This window comes from Meriones unguiculatus, chromosome X, assembly GCF_030254825.1.
Source record: "Meriones unguiculatus strain TT.TT164.6M chromosome X, Bangor_MerUng_6.1, whole genome shotgun sequence".
NCBI lineage: Eukaryota > Metazoa > Chordata > Mammalia > Rodentia > Muridae > Meriones > Meriones unguiculatus.
Genome location: NC_083369.1, coordinates 90170585 through 90184948, shown reverse-complemented (window position 1 = coordinate 90184948; position 14364 = coordinate 90170585). Strand labels below are relative to the sequence as shown.

The 14364-nt window shown below is 40.4% G+C and overlaps 1 pseudogene; it reads left to right on the top strand.

Moving 5' to 3' along the window:
- Positions 1-920: 920 nt before the first annotated feature.
- Positions 921-1941, top strand: LOC110543780 (glucose-dependent insulinotropic receptor-like; annotated as a pseudogene).
- The last annotated feature ends 12423 nt before the right edge of the window (positions 1942-14364 follow it).

Here is a 14364-nt window from a genome sequence, read left to right as displayed (position 1 = left end):
TATGCTACTATGGCGACACTGGCGTGGGTGTGGCAGTAGCTGTAAAGAATTCATTGCCTCCTTTTTACTGTCTGTCCTTCTGAATCAATTGACATCCGAAAGAGAAGAAATAGTGAAGGTATACATCTTATATGAGAGAATTGGCCTTTGAAGTTCTGTGGAAAAAATAGCTTACATGTGTGGTAACACCCCTGAAGGGATGCTATGTTCCACAAATAGCTTATCTACCTCACTTCTCACTTCAACTGATTATGATCATTTTTCTTGATTAAAAGCAATCATAATATTAACTGAGAATTATTTATTAAGCAAATGTTTAATTAAGCTGGGATTAGTTACTAATCCAGCACTTGGCGCTTAGGAAGAAATGGAGGTTTAATATGAAGCTATTGATAGAGAAAAGTATAATTAGAGTCAATTAGATTTTCTGTCAGACAGGAAGCCTGATGAAACGCTTGAAGCATCAGTGAAGGGAGGGGAGTCTCGATGGACAGTGTGTGCCGGGTACTTGGGAGTTGTCTAGTAACTTGGATGGTAGGCCCTCCCACAAATTTGCTCTAAGATTTCTGCCTTCAAAAAGCTGGAAAAGCAGGAGGCTGAAGATTGAAAAAGGAGAGGATGAGTAATCCTTGGAACTGGTGGTACAGACAGTTTTGAGCTGCCATGTGGGTGCTGGGAATTGAACCTGGGTTCTTTGGAGGAGCAGACAGTGCTCGTAACCACTGAGCCATCTCTCCAGCCCTATGAGTAATCCTTAATGACACCAGGAACCCAAAGATGGCAAGGTGCCAGGCTTGCCTTCCAGTAATGGCCAGAGCTGTGCTGTGGCTCTGAACGTACAGCACATTTAATCCTGTCCATGAGATCTGAGTTCATGATCCAGTATGTCTTCGTCAGTGGAAGTCCTGCTACCTGGAGCCATGGAGTCATCTTTCTCATTTAGAATGATCCTCGCTGTCCTAACCATCCTCATCATTGCTGTTAATGCACTGTGGCTGTGGCTATGCTGCTATCAACCTACAAGAACGATGGTGTTGGTCTTTGCTTCACCTTGAATCTGGCCGTGGCTGATACCATGGTTGGTGGGGCTATCTCTGCTCTAGTTACAGACCAGCTCCCCAGCTCTGCTCAGCACACACAGAAGACCTTGTGTAGCCTTTGGAGGGCATTTGTCACTTCTTCTGTCCTCACGGTCATGCTGATTGCCTTTGACAGATACCTTGCCATTAAACAGCCCCCATGGTTACTTCCAGGCCATGCATGGTCTTGTGACCGGGGCACGCATTGCAGGACTGTAGTTGTTATAGTACCTTATCAGCTTTCTCCCACTCAGAGGCTCCATATTCCAGCAGACCACCTACCATGGGCCCTACAGCTTCTTTGGTACCCAAGGTTTGTGCTAACCCTATCCTGTGTTGGCCTCTTCCCAGCTGTGCTCCTCTTTGTCTTCTACTGTGACATGCTCAAGATTGCTTCTCTGCACAGGCAGCAGATCCAAAAGATGGAACATGCAGGAGCCATGGCAGGAGCTTACTGCCACCACCCCCCTCACCACCGTGGCCTGTCAATGACTTCAAAGCTGTCCATACTGTGTCTGTTTTCAGTGGGAGCTTCACTCTGCCCTGGTCCCCCTTTCCCATCATTAGCATTGTGCATGTGGCCTGCCAAAAGTGCTGTCTCTACCAAGTGCTAGAAAAGTACCTGTGGCTCCTCCCAGTTGGCAACTCCTTGTTCAACTCACTCATCTATGCCTATTGGCAGAGGGAGGTTCGGCAGCAGGTCTACCACATGGCCCTGGGAGTCAAGAAGGACTTCACTTTAATCCCCCCTCCCTCTCTAAGCCAGGAATGGTGGTCAGGAGACGCCTGGAGGTCAGGAGGGCCCCGGAGAAAGCACCTATCATATTGTCACTATCAGTCACCTGGAGAGCTCGATGGCTGAGATGGTTAGGAAAGATTCAAAGTGCCTTTCCCATTCCCACTCTAGATCCTAGGAGATAACATATAACACCCCCCCCCCCCAATGAGAGAACCTGTCTCAGCAAATTGACTACCCAATCTTCCACATCTTATACCCTCAGAATGAGGCAAATGAGGCTGGATCCCGACTTTCATCTATAAAGTTTCTGCACTTGCAATTCTCTAGACTTTCCTGTCTTTTGGAAATAGACCTATTTCCAACATAGGTATACTTGCTTTGGGGTTGTACTGCTGAAAAGGTGCTTGCATATCAGATCCTATTTTTTTTTGTTATGCCAGGGCAATGCTGTCCAACAGAAATATAACACAAAGTGCATACACAATTTCAATGCCCTGGTAATAATGTTAAGAGGGAAAAGTAAGTTCTCTTAAGTTTCAAGCATTCAATTTTTAAATTCTTATATTAATTGTACCTGTTTATGGGGTACAGTATAATACTTCCAAGCGTTTACCATATACTGATCAAATCAGAGTAACATTTCCATCACCTTAGACATTGACAGTGATGCTGTATTTAAGCCAGTGTGTTCAGACAATTATTAGACATTGTTAGTGATGCTGTATTTAACCCAGTGTGCTCAGATTATTATTAGGCATTGCCAGTGATGCTGTATTTAACCCAGCTTGTTTAGAATATTATATATTCAACATTTACTCAATATGAAAATTCCTATGCTTTTTTTCATGCCAAATATTTGAAATCAGATGTGTATTTTACTCTTACAGCACATCTCAGTTCAAACTAACCGTATACCTCAAATGCTCATAAGCCATAAATAGCTAGTGGCCCCATAAAGACAACACAGCACTAGAGGGCCCAGGTTCTTTTAACCTTTTTTTTAAAATTTTTTTCTCATATATATATTTTATTCACTTTGCATTTTTGTAGGTCGTCCCCTCTCTCCTTCTCTCTCCCCCTTTTCCTCAGAAGAGGGACACTCCTTTTTTTTTTTTTTTAATCTACCCTAGCTCATTAAATGGCATTAGGTCTGTATATGTCTTCTTCCCCTGTGACCTGTCAAGGCAGTCCTGCCAAGGGGAAGTGATCTAAAAGCTAGCAAGTGAGTCTGTTGTGGGCTATTAATATTTATCACTGCTTTATATTTTAGTTAAACAGTGGTTATTCCTCATCCAACTGTATACCCAAATCACCACACAGAGACTAGGATTTATTTAATTAACCCAAAGAACAATGCTGGGCAAATAGTTACTCCATCCTAAACTTCTAAGCCCGTATAGTTTCCTACCATTCAGGTTTTCCACATTATACTTGCTTTTAGTCATAACTTAGGTCGGTTTCATCTCTCTTCATGGTTCCAAGTCCTGTCCTCATCGTTTTAAGTCTTGTCCTGCCAACCTCTGCTTTCCCACTCACCCACTCACTTCATTTTCCTCCCCTCCGGACCAGGCTGTCCCACCCTATTCTCTCCATTGCTCAGCACTGTGGCTGGCTGTTTTATTGACAAATACAGAGAACAAATGGTGGCATGTTTACACCAATTTGAGACAGGTGATGCTTAGAATAAACATCACAATGCAATGTATAGATTGAAACCAGATAGTGAGGTGGAGAAATCAGCATTTAAACAAGCAAGGGTAAATTATATATGTTCCACAAGAACATTATACCAACATGAGTCCATATCCCATGCAGTCCCCAGTTTTCTTACTAGAGTACTTGAACCTTAAGCTGTCCATCTGCTAAATCTTTGTAGAGAGTCTAGGTCCATTTCATGCATTGCACTTGGTTGATGCTTCAGTCTCAGAAAACCTCTGGGCCCTGGTTAGTTGGCTCTGTTGTTTTTCTTGGGAAACTACTGTCATTTCCGGGTCCTTTTTCCTTTCCTCTCACTTTTCCACAAGATTCTCTGCCCAAATGTTTGGCAGTGATTCTCAGCATCTGTTTTGAGGCACTGCTGGTTAGTGCCTCTCACAGGACAATTCTGACAAGTTCCTGTCTGCAAGGTTAGCACAGTATCATTCATAGTGTCAGGGGTTGGCACTCTCTGATAGGTGGGTCTTTAACTCTGATTTACTTCATCAATAACTCTCATCAAACAGTCCCTGCCTTCCCTAATGTGTGTCACAGGTTATACATGGTAAGTTTACATTGAATACGGGAACCCATATTATAGAATCCAATGTTTGTCTTTCCTCATAGTGCTCAAAACAGTATTTGTTTAGTAAATTCCATCTTTGGTGATTATTTCTGTTATTAACACCCCCAGTCGACCACCTTTTTAACTCTCTGGTATTCCTTCCCCTTTGTTGCCTATGTCACTTATAGCTTCTTGCTGATGAAACAGTGCAGAACCCCAAATTGAGACACTGTAAGGAAAGAAAGAGTGAATGAGGTAGATACCAAGATAGGAACTGCCAAGCTCTCAAGAGTGAACCCACCTTGCTCCTCAGAGCTACATGGGTTTGCTTGAACTCATTCTAGAACGTGTATTTCCTAAGAAACTCAGTCCTACAAGATGCCACCAAAACTGCACAGGTAATCAGTTCATTCCTTTTTTTCTGGAGAGTATAGAAAATTACAGTGTTGAAGGCTGATGATATAGCTGTATCATAGTACACTTGCCTAGCATACACCAGGTCCTGGGTTCCATCCTCATTGCCCGCCCCTCTCAGCAAATGCCCATATTTCCATCTGGGAATGATCTAGCACTCCCTGGCAGCAAAAGTCAAGGGCAGAATTGGAAGGGGCTGGTTTCCAGGAACTCAGCAAGCATGCTTTGTCTTCCTGTACTCTCCTCTCTTTCCTCATACTCCTGGTCTCCACAATGGATTATTAGAGCATGACTCTCAGAATACTGAGCTTAGTAACCTCCCAGAAAGATATTTAGTTGATCACAAAAAGTGGCCCAAACAAAGTAAAACAGTGTGGATTAATTTTTCTTCAATTTGGACTTTAAACACCCTGAAAGGTTATTCCTTCACTATCTTTAAAATGATGACTTGATATATCTGTCCAATATGTAAAGGTTCATTCCACAACAGCATTGGCATTCTGAAGTGCTATTCAGAGGCCATCCTGTTTTATACAGGATGTCACCACAGCATGATGTTTTCAATTGGGTTTTCTTAATTTTCTTGTAGTCTACTTAACTCTCAGCTTTCTCACCTCAGCCACTCAGAGGATGATGATCACTCCCTTGAGAGATTCCACATTCTTTAAAGATTCCCTTCTATCTTCACACTCCATTTAAGAGCCTGGTTTCTGCTGATCTGTACCACCCCATATCAACCCTGCTTTTGTTAGCTGCTCTGTGGCTGCACGGCCTTGAGAGAAGGAACAGGCTTGCTTTACTCACAGCAAATTTTATCTTCCTGCATGGGAGGAAGTCCTGACAGCACCCAACAAGCTTCAAAGTACAGAGCAACCATCAAGTAATGGTTGGTCTTAGTTACCGTGAACTAGCAAAAACACAAATAAAAAGTGCATTTCATATAAACTTGAAAACAGGATCAAAGCAATTCCCCCCCTGTTGATGTTCACAGCTTAAATTCTGGCCTTGCTTCAAAGGACAGATCTTACTAATATAAGTTAAAGGGAGCAGAATTTTTAGCCTGATTTAATTATTGCATATTGTAGACATATCAAAGCATTACACTGTACATGTAATATAAATATATTGCACGTGTATATATAAATATATGTATATATAAATATATTACATGTACAGTGCATAAATATATACACTTGTTAGTTTTCCACCAGAAATAAAAATAAATAAATAAAGGTATTTTAAAGTTCAAAGAGCAGGATCTAAGGGGAATCATGGTGATAGGTGATTATGAGCTTCAGTGTATGAGACCCCGTTATCTCTGTGAGTCAGTATGTGCGGCTGAGAAACCACAGGTTTTGGAGTCCTACAGACAAATGTTCAAAATGGGGTTCACTTGTTACAATTCTTTCTTAAAAACTATTCAGTTTAGTGTCCAAGTGGGTTACATAGTGATGGGAAGAGGGACTGCCTCTGACATAATCTGATTGGCCTTCTCTTTGACCACCTCCCCCTGAGGGGGGCGCAGCCTTACCAGGCCACAGAAGATGACAATGCAGCCACTTTTGATGAGAACTGATAGACTAAGATCAGAAAGGAGAGGAGAACCTCCCCTATCAGTGGACTTGGGGAGGGGCATGTGTGAAGGAGGAGGGAGGGTGGGACCGGGAGGGGAGGAGGGAGGGCTTTATGGGGGGATACAAAGTGAATAAAGTGTAAAAAAAATTAAAAAATTATTCATCTCTTAAAATTATTTTTAGATTTACTTGTTATTATTCTGTGCGGGGGGGGGGGGGCTTACCTGTGTACCACATGTGTGTCTGGTGGCCAAGGAAGTGGTAAGTGCACCTATGGGGGTGAGGAAAGAACCTGGGTCCTTTAGCAAGAACAAGTGCTTTTAACCGCTGAGGCAACTCTCCAGCCCCAGTTGTTACGATTCTTAAAATGAAACTCTTTTTCTCTTAAACTGGGGTAGGATGAGCTCAGATGATGTATGTGAAGATGCCTAGTAAACTACAAGATGTGACTAGTTTTCTTCTTCAATACAGAAAATCCTAAAGAATAAAACGTGTAAGACATTGAAGTGAATCTATCCTTCTTAGATATTATAATTCATAAGAAACTTCGACTTCACAAATAAGCTTTTTAAAATGGGGAGATAAAATATTAAAGGTACAGGACCTAGAGAGATGGCTCAGTGGTTAAGATCATTTGCTATTCTTGCAGAGGACCTACTTTTGTTTTCCAGCACCCACATGGTATCTAACAATGGCCTGTAACTCTAGCTCTAGGTAATCCGACACCCTCTTCTGGCCACTGTGAGCATATGTACACAGCTCACAAGGATGTATGCAGGCTCACATACATACATATAAAATACTTTTTTTTGAAGTATATGCAAGAGGTCAAGGCCAGCCTCGTCTACATAGTGAATTTCAGGATAACCAAGGCTATTGTAGAGAGACTATCTCTCAAAACAACAAAAAAAAAAAAAGAAAAAAAAAGATTGAGGAAGAGGGGCTGGAGAGGTGGCTCAGTGAGTAAGAGAATGGCTGATCTTCCATAGGACCCAGGATCCTCTTCCATAGGATCCATATGGTCACTCACGAGTGTAACACCAGTTCCAGGGATTCTGACACCAACTTCTTAGCCTTGGCAGACACTGCACACATGTGGTGTCCAGGCGTACATTCTGGCAAACATAGAAATAATAAAATCTCAAAACATGATTCAAGGTAAAAAAAAAAAAAAAAAAAGTGGTAAATGTAATACTTGAGCAGCATCAAGACAGAGCAAGACCTGGTGCTTTCTCACACAATTAGGAATAGCGCTTCCTCAAGATCCAGCTATACCACTCCTAGGTATATACACAAAATATGCTCAAGTACACAACAGGGACATTTGTTCAACTATGTTTGTAGCAGCTTTATTTGTAATAGCCAGAACCTGGAAACAACCCAGATGTCCATTAACGGAGGAACAGATACAGAAATTGTGGTATTTTTACACAATGGAATACTACTCAGCAATCAAAAACAAGGAAATCATGAAATTTGCAGGCAAATGGTGGGATCTAGAAAAGATCATTCTGAGTGAGGTATCTGAGAAGGAGAAAGACACACATGGTATATACTCACTTATATAGTCCTATAAGATATGATAAACATAATGAAATCTATATATCTAAAGAAGATAAACAAGAAAGAGGGCCCGGGGTAAGATGATCAATCCTCACTTAGAAATGGGAGGTGCATTGGATGTAGGAGAAAACAAATAACAGGACAGGAGCCTACCGCAGAGGGCACCTGAAAGACTCTAACTAGCAGTGAATCAAAGCAGATACTAAGACTCATAACCAAACCTGCGGCAGAGTGCAGGGAATCATAAGAAAGAAGGGGGAATTAGTATGATGTGGAAAGAATAGTTGCTCCAAAAGGACCAAATATATGTGGGCACAGGGGCCTTTTCTGAGACTGACACTCCACCAAGGATCATATATGGATATAACCTAGAATCTCTGCTCAGATGAAGCCTGTGGTAACCAATTGGTTTCCCATAGTAAGGGGAACCAGGGACTATTTCTGACAAGAACTCAATGGCTCTTTGACCTCCCCACCCCAAAAGGGAGGAACAGTCCTGCTAGGCCACAGAGGGAGACTTTGCAGCCAGTCCTGAAGATACCTGATAAAACAGGGTCAGATGAAAGGGGAGGAGTTCCTCCCCAATCAGTGGACTTGGAAAGGGGCAGGGAGGAGTTGAGGGAGGGAGGGAGGGCTTGGGAGGGAATGAGGGAGTGGGATACAGCTGGGATACAGAGTTAATAAAATGTAACTAATAATGAAAAATAAATTAAAAAAAAGACAGAGCAAAACAACCAAGGAACTAGTATTACACACTTGGGTTTAAGAGTAACTACAATTAAGAACACTGTGTTAAATACGCTTTCCCGAGTAGAGATCCAGAAGGCTATGCAAAACTTTAATGGCTTTCTTGACAAAGCCTCTTTCACAGATAAGAGGAAACAGCTAGACTTTTTTTACACATCCAATATTATCCCATAGTCTTAGAGAGAAGCCAGGTTCTATTCAGCAATTGATCAAATCATCCAAAAAGATATTAAGACACTGACACAATCAATGTTTAGGTATCAGTTAAATTCATAGTTTCCAAGAGCAGCTTATTGTAGGCTTGTTATAAAACTTTTACCACAATCTAATTTCGTATTAAGTCCTTGGGACACTAAACTTATGCATATCACATTTCTGTTTCAGCTTCAGGACTTCTCTTAAGAATATGAAATCACATACCCTTCTATTTAATGTTTTAGGTGTTTTACAATTGGTAATTGCAGATTGCCTCAACCTGCCAACACTCTTGCATGACTGTTCAGTCCTTCTCTAGGAGTCAGCCAACCAGAACCGCCCTTGGGGTATCTTCTCCCTAGATGAAGTGTTTTCTGATTCAAAGAACTGAAGTCATGAGCTTGATGTCATTCTCAGCAAGTTTAGTCACTGGCCAAACTGAACAGACACCACTGAAATGAAGCATGAGAGATCCTCCAAGGACATGCATAGAATAAGAGGAAATAAGATGTCACCAGCTGAGCAATAAGAACAGCAGTGTACTCCAGGACAGACCACAACTCCTAGAATTATCATCTGTCACTGAGTGATAACTTCAGTATCCTCCTTGCCATCCTTCAAAGACTGCTGAGCAGTCTGGAATCACTTTTTCTATGAATTCTCATTTGCTATTTCTTCAATCTTACCAACTCAGTGGTGGTACCTATAAATGTCAACTGTCATTAATTAATCATCTATCTGTCCACTTGTCTATCCCACAAACATTTAAGAGTGAGGTGCTATAAAATTGCATCTTTGCTGGAATTTCTTTTACAGGTACACACTGATGTACTAAAGATATTTAACCCTTTCTTCATATTAAAATAACTATTCTACTAGTATTAGAAATTTTAGAAAATAATTCAGGGGCTTATAATTACACCATTCAGAGATGACCATCTTGCTTTCCATTTTGTATTATACATATGTATTATATCGTATGTATTCTCTTGTATATATTATATTATATTATATTATATTATATGTGTATCCTGTATCGCTGTGTCTTCTTCAAAAGCATAATGTAATGGCTCTATGTGTTTTCAACAAATGGACACATAGTATTTTAATCACTTCCTATAGTTGTGTTCATATTTAGTATTTATCACTGTCATATCAGTATAAATAATCTATGCATGAATCTGATGTGCCTCTGTTCAATTACTTAAGAGTACAGTCTTCAAAGCTGCATTATTAAATCAATAAGTATTAAGTCTTTATAAAATTATTTATTTAGGCCATGTGTGGTGGCACACACATTTAATCCTGGCACTAGGGAGGCAGAGACAGACAGATATTTGTGAGTTCCAGGACAACTAGGAGAGTATAGAGAGATCCTGTCTCAAAACAACAAGATTTAGGTTTTGCTGCATTCTTTGGAGTGTTAATTTTCCCTGAGATAGCTACTAAGGGAGGTCATAAATGAACCACAAATGAACACACAGGATTAATATGACTATTTCAAGGAAATAAAAGCACACACATTGCTGAAAGCACAAGACATTCCAAGAAAGATTGGTTTAGTTAGGTCTGGTCTGGTTTAACAAAAGGAAATGTTTTGAAAAGTCCTGCTTATCAATATGTTTGATCTTTCTCCTGAAACTCAGAGAGCTGGACTGCAAAAAACAGCAGTGGAAGCAGTGTAAGTGACGAATGCGCTTCTCCTCTATCAATACAGCACAGTGTAATACCTAGACATCAATTTCAGTGTTGTCAATCAAATTTTTCTGAGGCAATCTTTGTACAGTATCACAAACTGCTAAGCAAGCATGAGAGCCAAACACAGAGGTAGGTGGTGATTCTTGATGGCAGCTGAAGATGAGAAACTGTAGTCCTCGGAAAGACTTACTGAAAGGGAAAGATGTGCTCTGACTGGTGGACCAGGCATAGTTGCATAGAGTCCCCAGCCATATGTTCCCTGGATTTACAAGTTGTTAGGATCACAGTCAGTTGCTGGGCCCAAGCAGTCTTCTCCCGAGGAAGCCTAGGAACAACCAATGTAGCTGGTAATGGTCTAAGCACCCTCATTTCTCTGCCTCCCTAAGTGCTGGGATTACAAGTGTGTGCCACTGCACTTAGCAGGAAGGCAACTTTTTAACTCTAGTTTATATGCAATACACTACTAGAGAAGCCTGAAGTTATTACAATCCCAGTGAACAGAGAATTTTTGATAATCAGGTACTTACTAGCTTAACCATTTGATCTATAAATTTGTTTATGACAAAATATAACTCCACATTGGAAGAGAGGGCTAGCAGTCTAGCCCCCCATGTCCAAATTAAAATATTCAGTTTGATCTTTACTAATAATTCCATATTTCAAACATCTTTCTGAACCCTGCAGTGTTATCTGTAGTGAATCGTGTTGGCTTAGACTAGAAGAAGAGACAGAGTAATGGAAATGAAAGCCCAACAAAGGGAAGTAGTAGAAAGAGGAAAATAATGGGTCTCCAAGGTCTCCAAGAAATCAACCAGAATCCAGTATCACACTGATGTGCCAAAAAATAACCAACCACAAAATGACTACTGACCTCATTGCTCTCGTGGTGCTGCAAAGATCAGGGAATTAATAGAACCAGTATTTTTAGTGCTCACCTGCTATAAACTTTACCTGACTCCTAACAAGGTAAGTAAGTATACCACTCACATAGTGATAACTAAGCATGGGCTCATGAGCCAGAGCTTGCTTAGCACTCTGGCACTGCTACTTTAGATGGGCAAAGGACTTCACTTTCTTGTGTCAATTTCTAATCTGAAAAAATGAGACTGGTAGCTGCCATGCAGGGTGGTTTTGAGGACTTAAGTTTTATAAATTCAATATATTTACAACAGTACCTGGCACACAACAAATCATTAAAGTATCAGTTTTCTCTCTAATCTGAAGTACCTATTGGACTTGATCAGAGATGGAGAGTAGGCAATGGCACACACACACGAAACACTCAAGTTGGGGGAAAGCCACTGGCTGGAGATGTCTCTCTGGAAGTCATCAGTATACAGATAGTATTTAAAACCATGACAGTCCTGCTCCAACTACTGGCTCAAATATGAAGTAAATCTTATCATAAATCATCTGTCTGGTAATTCAGTTTTTAAAATAACATACTATAGGATCTTTTGAACCTTTACTGTACTTTTAGGTATTTAATCTTACCCTTTGGCTACAGATTAATCCACTTCATCATTTAACCAATATTCACCATATGTAACTTTGCTAGGCATTTAGAATCCAGTAGTGAACAAAGTCAGTATAAGTCCTTTCTTTCCAGAGATTACAGCCTGAACAGAAATGTGGATATTGGTGGGATGATCACACAAATACAAAGTTATGAACTGGGATTCAGAGTAAGAAATTATAACAAGGAATGTTAATGGCATTATTAGGAGGAAAGAAATCACGTAAATATTTCAATTAAGGAATATAAGTCATAATTAAAGAGACCATAAATGGGGGGGAGCAAAGGAGGAACCATAGTTGGGGGGAGGGAGTGGGAGTGATAGACAGTGCTCATGTACCATATTCTCAAAAATCAAGCTTAAAAAAATACCAAATGCACCAGGCACTGTGGGATACAACTTTAATTCCAGCCCTCAGGAAGGCAGAAGCAGAAGCAGGAGGCTGTGAGTTCAAGGCCAGGCTGATCTACAAAGTGAGTCCAGGACAGCCAAGGTTACACAGTGAAACTCTGTCTTGAAAAAAGAAAACTAACTAAAAACAAATGCAAATTATTAAAACAAGATAAAGATGAACAAGAAGAAACTATTACACACCTATCCGAAGGTGTCAAAACAATGACACCAACAAATCCAGGAAGGGCACAGAGCAACAGTGTCCTGTTCTTTGCTGTTCTTTGCTGCTGGGAATGCAAACTTGTACAGCCACTAGAGAAGACAGTTGGCAATTTCTTGCACAATTAAACATCCTTATACCATTCTGCTATCCTGCTTGTTGATATTTACAGAAGCAAACCGAAAAATGACACCTATACAAAGTCCTACACACAAATGTTTACCATTTCTTTATTACTGCCCAAACTTAAAAGCAAGCAAAGTTCCTTTAGTAGGTAAATGGATAAACTGCTATGCACAGAGGAAATGGAGTGTTATTTAACACCAACCATTAAGGTTTGGATCTTAAGTGTTGCCCCTTAAGAATCATGTGTTGAGGGACTGGTTCTTGGTTCTTACTACTAGAATATAGTGGAAAATGATGAGCGCAGGGCCTACTGGCCGGAAATAGGTCACTGAATGTATATCCTTGAAGGCTATATTGGTAGACAGGCCCCTTAATCTTTTTCTCTTTATTTTCTGACTACTACAAAGTTATGGCTTTCTTCTTCCATGGTGTTCTGCCACAACAGGTCTCATCAAAGCTCCTGAAGCATGGTCATTTCACCTAATTAAACTGAAACTTTTCAAAACATAAGCCAAAATAAACCTCTTCTCCTTTAGGTTTCTCTCGTATTCTGTCACACTGGCAAAATCTTGTCTAATATAACAGTAACCCAAAATGAGATAGACAACAATTAAGACATAGAACAGGAACAAAGAGATGGCTCAGTGGTTAAGATCATCTGTTACTCTCTTTTTTTTTCCTTTTTGATTTTTTCAAGACAGGGTTTTCTTTGTATCCCTGGCTGTCCTGGAACTCACTTTGTAGACCAGGCTGGGCTCGATCTCTGAGATCACCTGCCTCTGTCTCCTGAGTGCTGGGATTAATGGTGTGCACCACCACTGCCCAGTGCACTTGTTACTCTTGCAGAGGATGTAGGGTCAGTTCCCAGCACCCACATGGCAGTTTACAATCTTCTGTTCCAGAGGATCCAACACCCTTTCTTGGCTTCCAGGAGCATCAGGCACACAGGTGGCACATAGATATTCAATGCAGGCAAAACACCCATGAGCACAAAATAAAGAGAAAGAAATCTTTAAAAGACAGATTACACTTAAACGAAAATCACTAAGTGCAAGAAGCCCAGGGGGAAAGGCTACTGTATGATTCCAATTATATGATACTCTGGAAAAGGCATTACCATGGAGACAGGAAATGTCTTGATGGTTGCCAAGAGATAGGAGGAATTTTTAGGGCAATAAAACCATTCTTTATGATTTTCTAATGGCAAATATGTGTTGTTAAACACTTGTCAAGATGTATACAGTCTTATTCACATGGTAACACTCACTCATCCTTTCACTCACCTTAAATGTCAGCTCCACTAGGAAGCTTTGGCAAATCCTCTAAGTTTAAAGCTCTTTATCCTCCATCCTCCTGCATCATTTTGATCATACCTCCTATAGTACTTAGAAGCTACTATTATGACTTAATTTCAAACCAGTTTCTACTATAACATGAGCTTAAGAAACAGAGACAGACTCATTCTTCATATCCCAAGCATCCAGGAAATGATAGGCACACAATAAACACCTGAAAAAATGCATGAACGGATAATTATGAAGACCTTACCTCTAAGCACTCTAATTATAAAGCTTGGCTCACATTGTATCTGTAGAATCTTCCAAATGATCCACTTGTTTGATTCATATTCTAGAAAGAACCACTGGCCTGATGTTTAGAAGTGAATGGCATTATGCTGACAAACGGCCTTGCAAAAACACAATGCATGTATTCTACTCTCATAAATATGCTTTAGGAGTCGAGTTTGCATTTCATAGTTACTTTCCCTTTATCACTTTCTAGAGACTGCAACTTGAGAGTTAGAAAAGAAGAAAGCAAATGAAGACAAAGTCAAAATGA